This window comes from Strix aluco, chromosome 1, assembly GCF_031877795.1.
Source record: "Strix aluco isolate bStrAlu1 chromosome 1, bStrAlu1.hap1, whole genome shotgun sequence".
Taxonomy (NCBI): Eukaryota; Metazoa; Chordata; class Aves; order Strigiformes; family Strigidae; genus Strix; species Strix aluco.
The window spans coordinates 156,038,925-156,048,064 of NC_133931.1; positions in this window are offsets into that span (position 1 = coordinate 156,038,925).

Genomic DNA, 9,140 nt, shown 5'->3' on the forward strand with positions numbered 1-9,140 from the left:
ATAACACCAAAATCCCTCGGCCTACTCCAAATGAACAAGAGTATCTACAGCGTAAGGGGCAGGGTGCCAGAGGAAATGCAGGCCTCTCAGTCCAGCAGTGTGAAAACTCTGACATAAACTGCATTTTTACTGAATAGAGCACATGAGAACAAAGATGAAGGAGGATTCATACAACACTGCATTCTTAGATATCATCTCTAAAATGCAGGATAATCCCAGCTAATCCAGACACTCACACTTTCCTCCTAGGGAGGATGACATCCCACACCATCTCCGCTTTCTAAAAGCTACATTATTTAAGCTGCTTTATGTCTCTTGAGTCTCCTCAATTTGGCCATACAGGCAGAGAAACAATCTTCGATTTTTACAAAAGTTTGTCTTCTGTATTACCCTGTAAATGCTTGCACTGTGGAGGGAGTGGAGGGCCAGAGGGCCCTGAGACATGCTTGCATTGTCCCTCCATAGTTTCACAAAATTCACTACTATGGACCAAGCAAGCAGAGAGACAAACCTGGCAAGAACTCACAAAAAACCCCAGAAGTGTCTTCTACACCTTCACACCATCCTGTCAGCCAGACTTATTTACACGTCCCCCCAAAAGGTAGACCCTGCACCAAGCCAGAAACAAAACACAGCAAAATAAAAAGGAAATTAAGAAAAACCTGGCATAGAACGTAAAAGCTAAGATCAGAGGGCCACATTCCCTGACTGCAGAAGATGAAAATCTCTTTTCCAAGCATGATTACTGACATATCTGCCACATCCAACCTCCCAAGGTGGCATAAAATAATAATTTCTTAGTTAACAGACACCACTCAGCATCTTGCCTTTGTATTTCTCCAAGAAGACTCAGTTTTGCTCCCAACTGAAAGAGCCCTGCCACAGTCCCTGAAGCGGCACTGTCCCTGATGTGGCTTTTGCAGCCACAGGTCTGGTGCAGGTAGGTTGGATTCCCACAGTGTCCTCGACCAGGAGGACGTCTCCCCCCATCAGCGTGGCAGAGGGGTGAGCAGCATGCAGCGTGGGTCAAGCAGGGCAGGCAGAGGCAAGCAACCGTGTCCAAGCTCACCGGCTGCGTGGGCTTCCTTCTGCCTTCCTGCTGCAGACCACAGCCCTGAGGAGCTGAGCGGTGCAGAGAGGCCACTCCTCGCACCATGCCCTCTATCCCACCACTGCCGGATGACTCCTGACCCCCATTCTCAGCTGCAGGATTTTGTTCTCAGGGGTCACATCCTTTGGCATCTCACCAGACCTGAACTGACCATGCACCCCAGCAAGATGTAAGGCTCATTGATTTTGGCTTGTTATTTTTCAGTTTTGCTTTGAAATCTCTTTCTCCTGATGGTCATTCTCTCAGGGCCCAGTCACGTCAGTGGTGCTATTAATTCTCATTGCGAACGGTGTATATAATTTCCTTGTGTTGGTTCTGTCAGCAAAGCAGCTAAGCTCCTGGGGCAGAGAGCAATTAATTTTGTAACACAGGGCTGCTTCATATTCAGGACCCAGTTCAACAAAGCACTTAAGCAAAGGAATAATGACTGACTTGAATGGGAATATTAGTGCTTAAAGTTAATTGTGTGCTTTTAAAATTGGGCCTTATATCATGCCAATCAAATCATTAATCTGCTCAATTACAAGCTCCAGCTAACAAATACATGCCCTGGACTTTCTTTCCTCAAAAGGGGAAACAGATGCTGATATGGCCTTGAAAAAGCTATCAACATTCAGTAGTAACATAGCAAAGACTAAAAATACGTTGGCTTGTTCCTTGCTAATTCTTACCAACCAGAAAATGCAGTGAGCCAGCATTTCAGTGACAAACAGTCAAATGCTTTAATGAACAAATGGACTATATATTAAAAGCTGAACAGTGAGTTCTTCTCGTCCCTTGAGGCAGTCTCAGTGGAATCTGAAAACTAAGTATTTTTTGACATCACATGCCTTCTGAGATTTCTAGTATGCATCACAGCAGGCCTACCAAAAAGTACATCTGAGTGACAGAAGGATTAACCACGCAGGGAACAGCGGGAAAGCCAGGATGCTATCTGCAAGGTTATGCAGATAGAACTGAAGATAGTGATTAGAAGCGATACACAGTTGTGAAGCCGGATATATTCTCACACAGGCTGCAACAGGCTCATGAAACAAACCACCTCAGAGCTTGTGGTAACCAGCAAATGATACCTTATGCTGTACAACTCTACTTAGACTAGCCCCAGAGACATCCTAACCTAAACAAACTGATGAGTTTATCAATTAAACCGCATGCTTCTACAGGAGAAAACTACAATGTCAAAACTTTCAACTCTTTCCCAAAAATTGTGTGATGGACAAAAACGGTGATGCAGCTGTGGTTGGAGTGGTTCATACAGCAAGCTACTGGCTCACGACACCTTCATTTGCCATGCTATTACTGAGGTCTGTGGTGAGCAGCCCAGCTAGGCTGTCATTTTTCAAACAGTCTCTGAGGAACTACAGACGCTAAAGGTAGATGTGGTGCTACATGTTAATGTACGGGATTCAATAACCTGGACCAAATTATTGCTGCGGTCTGTGTCTGACCAGCTGGAGCTGGTGTTATTTCCATTAGTCCCCAAATGAAATTCTCAGTTTAATTTTAAACAGGAGAATGGTTTTGCTGTTGTTGCTGTTGTTTTAGATTCATCATGTAGTTTGTTTTTGTGCCTCTTTGCATTTCAGAGATATTCTCCTCCATGTCAGCCTCTAGGGACTGGTTAGTGTAGTGCACTGGCGTCCACTGACGTGACTGCAAAATGGGAACTGGAAAGCTGGCTGTTAGGATAATTAACATGCAGTTTTAGTTGTGTAGGTGTGTGATGTGCTAGCAGGGAGTGTTTATTTTTAGTTCAGATGTCTAAAACCTCTACTCAACTATGTTCAACTACGGACTGTAAAACAAGTCTGTCTAAACCAAGACATTGCTGTGTTTGTGTATGCACATGTGTGTGAATACATGCAAGTAAAAGGATAAAGAGAAAAAAAAAATCTGTCTAATTAGATAGTTTTGGCTTTGCATCCACTTCTGAGAAGACCTAGAGATGGGAACGGCGTCTAGCTTTCCAGGAAGAAGCCATGTCTTGACTGTAAAGGGAGTGGGAGTGAAGCCTTAAGACTCTTTTCCCACAGGCAGGATAGTACAGAGGGTCACTGACTGAAGCAGTAATGATGTAGGAGGTGAGACAAGAGGCAATTAGGAGGATATTGGCTTGGTTCAATTTAAAACAGTGAGAGCTATTTCCTTGAAGAAGCTTTACCTTGACTGACAGCTCAGAGTGTGAGCTCTGTCAGGCAGTGATCATCTCTCAGCAGTGTACAAAATGCAGCCAGTGCTATGGGGCTTTCACACTGAACGCCAGGCCCCAAGCACATCCGTAACAATTTCAATTTTAGTAGCTGTAGCTCAAATGAAATATGTTTAGGTTCAATGTTCAACTGACTCAACAGAAAGTATCAGCCTGGTCTTCCCATTCATCAGATCACCTAGAAATATCACCAAAACAATGTGACTGAGGCAAATAAGGGAGGCACAGTCTTCAGGCTGAACATCCCAGTCAGATCTGGTTAGCCCTAGCAGCTTGCTGGAGGCTGTAGTGCCAGCCCTCGTCCCCTCTCCGTCCTCCCAGAATATAGCAATTTGAAAATGCTGTCACCCAAACGAAGGAAGTTGGATCTGAGAAAAACCTAGACAGAGAGTTGGCTTTGTTCTGCTCAAAGTTCCCCATTCCTTGACTTTTGAGTGGCTGATTTTGCAGTCTCAGTGGTGCCATATTCCTGACTTCATGCCTTTACTTGAATTTCTTTTTTCTGCTTGTGCTCTTTTACACGTATGGCTGTCTTCTTTCTTTGAGACATCACTGACTCTTTACAGACCATGTACTTCACCCTGTGAAAGTACTGGGCTACCACTTACAATCACTCACAAGACAGCTCTCCTGTCCTCCAGAGGAAGGTGAAATCTTGTGATCACCAGATGTAGAGGGCCTCACTTGAACAAGGCAAGGGTTTTGATTGCTCTGTGGTACAGATGTCTGTCCTATTTGGGCAGCTGAATGGTCATTTATATTTAATTTATCCAGAGATTTCTTGCTTGTGTATGGGTAAAAAAACCCACATCTGATTTCGTCACTGTTCTGCATCCATTATGATTTTCAAAGTGCAATTTCATTCTTTATTCAATAGTATTTTTAAAAAATCCTCTGTTATTTCCAAGTCTGTTCAGAGAAGGATGTCTGCCATGAATGCTCAGACAGTGGATGCCTGTGTCTTGTTTTTAGTAGACACAGAGCTCGAAGTACTTCAGCTTCTCTACCATGTGGTTGGAAAGATTTGATTTCCCTGTTTTTGTTTTTTTTTTTTATGCTAGATTTGGCAACCGTGACAACCACATGCCAGCATCTGAACTGGGATAAAAACAGAGATATTTTTATGTCTTACTTGGATCAGCTTTTCACCTCAGACAGTTCCCAGAGGCATGGCCCATTGCTTAAGGCTGGGAACCCTCCCAGCAGACCAAGAATTCTGTACTTGTCTCAGGAGAGGAAACAGACAAAACGTGACTCCAACACAGAAAACATTGGAATTCCTTACATTTCCAGTTTGCTTGGCAAAAGTAAGTCACACATTTAACAACTGACATGCTGTTAAATTTCAGGACATCTCTATTGCTCTGAATGGTTTCACTGATTCTAAGTATCTAATCTACCTTTCTCGTGTCTAAGTTTCTTCCCCCTCCTCACTGACCAAAGACTTTGACCACTTTTCACTGATAAACTGAACTGGAAACCCCAAATAGCAGAATATAGATTGTTGTTACCTCAAAACCAGTTCTGTCTGCCCATAGACAATCCTGTTCCTAAACATAGCCACCACAATAGCAGAAGGATGTGTTCTATTTCATTCTCTGCACAGCATTGTACAGCATGAACAACCAACTTTGTTCTTCAGACATTGCATAAAAAAACATGTTATCTTGCACTACAGGAAAGATAAATCCTTCAGAGTATTCATTGCCAACATGGACAACTCAAGGCTTCAGCAGCTGTTCTTGACCACTGCCTGCTGCTCTGCTGTCTTGTGGAAGATACAACAAATATTTGTAAAACAGATCCACGCTTCTGGCTGGTAAAGTTCAGCTAAAATCAATTGTGCCCTATTCTAGCAGAAATTATTCACTTTTTCCTCCAGGAAGGCAATTCATTGGCTTTTCTGGAGAAGTTCAACAGTATTTTCAGTGTTCAATTAGTCTACATGTGATCCAGAGACCTTAATAGTTATTACAGTATCACTGAACTTTGATTCCAAGGGAAAAACATTGGAGAAAATAGTGAAAACTCAATGCAAACAACAAGCATCTACCATGTTTACGGAATACTTCTGGTCAGGTCTATGAACATAGAGAAAATTTGTTCAAATTACTGAAGACATCTTCTCGTAAGTTGGGGCGACACCTTGATACTTAAACTCCAGCCTCCTTGCAGCCTCCTTCAATCTAGACTGTACTATATCCCTCACTTGCATGTAGGAGTCTGGGCCGTGCTGGAGGGAAGTTAGTGCAGGCAGAAGAATGCAAGGACGAAGACAAGGACAGCAAAATAAGGCTGGCAAAAACACACAAGATAGCAGATAAGTGAGAAACACCTGTGGTCAGCAAAAGCACACAAGTCTGAGCAAAACAGGGTATGAGATAAGGGAGTTTTGGCAAGTTTTGGGTTTTACGTACTAATTGCAATTAACCAACGCAAATGCTTGTAGAGGCGCATGAACAGCGCGTGTAGATAACCTGTAGCCTATTAGAAGATAGATGAGTGCGTGTACGGAACTTAGTAGAATATAAATGTAACCAGGATTGGGAAATAAATGAACGATCTGATCATCATATTGGTGTTGTGTTGTTCCTGTTCCCGCATGGAGAAGTAAGGACTCCGGCAAACGGTGACCCCGACACTTGCATAACATTACCAGAATGGTAAAAGTCACAATGGAAAATTTCCGTTTCTGTGTCTCAAAGACTTATCCACTATCCTCCTCTTCATTGCTTAAAGAGATACTCAGAAGCAATGAAGAGATGTCCTCTGATTTGCTCTCAGCAACACACCAAGGATATATGTTTACGACTCCATTTTCATCAGACGTGATTGTAGTCTTCACAGGGATGTTTACTGTACAGAGTAGGAAGCAACACTTGGCTGAAGACTTGCTGGCTCAAGTCAGTTGTGTCCAGCAGCACTTCTTCACAATGCACCAGACATTTGAAAGGGTTTTTGTAGTCTATGCTGTGGCGTAGCACATAGAACAGATATTTGGTTGAACTTCTGGTCCATTAATATGTAGCTTCTGAATGCTAGAAAAAGTCCATGATAATTCAAGTGACAACTGCCAAGCTCTGATGTTGTTCTGATTATAATAACTTTCTCCAGGAACTGGGAGAATGTGTTATCATGTTCATATGCTTTTGACCCTTCAAAGATTGCTACTCTTGAGCTGAAAATGAGTCAAATATTTCTCATCTGAAAGAGTAGGAAAAAAGATTGGGGAGGAACAGAAAAGAGAATGAAAGAATGAAAGACAGACAGGTGATCAGGAAGTGAGATCTGTTCTTCTGGTGACAATAACTTTGTATTCACACCTGCCCCCACACCCTTCCCCTGTCCTATTTTGCTCCACTGTTACTGTCTATCCTTAATCCTCACCTTGCTATGTTGTAAGACTCCATTTGCAGACAAAAGGAAAGAACTCTACACCAAATAAAAACAAAAGTCAATGAAAACTAAATACTGTTTTGACTACATATTTCATTAGCCTTTTTTTTCTCTCTCTCTTCATGGTTTTGTAGTTAGTGGGAAACTTTGTACAATTCTGTTGCTTTTCTCTGAAAGTGGTGGTGTGATTTATTGATGGGCATGGTCAAGCCATCAGGACAAATTACTCCCAAAATCAAACAGATGAACAACAGTTGTTGGCTTACTGCTATATTTTTTACTGCCTACCTGGGGGATGGTTTACCCTGGCAGAAGCGTGGGCATGTCTGTGCCTGCAGGAATCCAGCCTTGTGAGATGCTGCAGCAGGGCTGCCAGCCCTTGTGATGTAAACAATGGGCATGGTGGGGAGGTTCCAAGCCTGATGTCAGCCTTACCTACACCTTTACCGGTGTCCACCAACACCATCAACTGCTCACAGCCCAAGTCTCACAAGGCCCAGTCCACAGGACTTGATGTTCATCCAAGGTGGCTGAGAGTTGTGTTACTGTTACAGTGATACTCTCAATCATCTTTGGAAGGTTGTGGCCATTGGTTATGGGGAAAATCTGTCTGGAAATAGTATCCAGGCTCATAAAAGATGGGGGGATTTGGAACAGTCAAGAAGGACTGACTGAGGGCAAATCCTTCCTGACCAGCCTGATTACCTCCTGTGATGTTATGCCTGGCTCTGTGGATGAGTGGTGAGCAGTGGATGTTTTACTTTAGCAAGGCCTTTGACACAATTTTCCATAGCATCTTTGTAGCCAAGTTGGTGAGATATGGCTTGGATGGATGACACTAAGCTGGGTGGAAAATTGACTGGCTAACTGGACTCAAGGGCTTGGGATCTATGGTATGAAGTTTAACTGGTGACCAGCTACTGGCAGTGTTTCTCATCTGATATTGAGGTCAAAACATCTCTATTAACGACCTGGCTGATGGGATGGAGTACACCCTCAGTCAGTTTGAAGATGATGTCAAATTAGGGCAGGTGGCTGGTACACTCAAGGACAGCGATCAAGGACATTCAGGAGCACCTGGAGAAGCTGGAAAAATAGGCCGACAGGAACCTCATGAGAATCAGCAAAGGCAAATATAAAGCCTGGAGGAGAATAAGCCCATGAAACAGTATGGACCAGGCACTGCCTGTCCAGAAAACAGTTTTGCAGAAAAGGACCAGGGGGGTACCTGGTAAAGAAGTTGAATATGAGACCTGGCAACCAAGAAGCCAACCACATCCTGGGCTGCATTACAAAAAGCAGAGGGAGATCTTGATCACTCTCTTCAACCACCTCATGAGAGGCAGTGGAAAAAGGTGGAGATGGATGCTTCTCAGAGGTATATAGCTATAGGACAAGAGTCAATGGATATAAACTGCATGGGAAGCATGGGAAATTCCAGTTAGATGTTAGGAAAAAAATATTTTCACTAGGAGGGTGGTCAAACTTTGGAACAAGGGCTCATAGATGATCGGATCTCCATTCTTGGAGATATTCAAACTCCACTGGACCAGGCACTGAGCACTCAAATCTGGACCTGCTTTGAGTGCTGGGTTAAAACAGATGACCTCCATATCCTATATTACCCTAGTACTCTGCAAGAGCCATGGATAAAGCTACATTCCCATGGAAAGTGCAAACTTTACTCCTCTAAGAAGCCAAGTCTCAGGGGTATTTAATGCTCCATATAAGTGCTGAGGATGAGCAGCTCTTTAAAAACTTACAGCCGCTTTTGACTTGAGGCAACAGTGAGGTTACTGGATTTCACAGGTTAATGTGAAAAGTTTAGTTCTGGAAGCCTTCCTTACTGTTACTGGAAGGCAAAATACAGCCTACAGGTTAAAGCATAAAACACATTACGAGAAAAGTAATCTAATTCTGATTCAGTAGGAGACTTGCTAAGTGACTGAAGAAATCATCTGAACTCTTTTATGCCTTACCTTCATAACATCTAACATAGGACTATTAGGCTATTACACAGCTGAGACAAATTCAACACTGTATTAAATTTTTGCATTTGAGTGTAGTGGTAAATACTGCTGTACTTTTTATTTGATGAAAGATATTACTATGTCTTTTTTACATTGAACTGGTTGTAAGTTTTAAACTGTAGATCACTAAAATCTTACAAGAATATTTTCAAAGCTCAACCAGTCATTGGAGCAATAGTTTCCTTACTGAATCCTAAAAAGGGCAGTTAGACATTGCTAGGGATAGTATTATATTTTCTTCAACTATTGCTTTTTATCTTGTAGAATCTTAACATAGGGATAGAACAGAACATTTAATGCACTTTTGGATTTTGAAGTCCCCAAGCATATCCCCTTAAATTGGAAGAAAGAGAACATCCTTATTCTGTACACTTTTATTATTCATACTGAA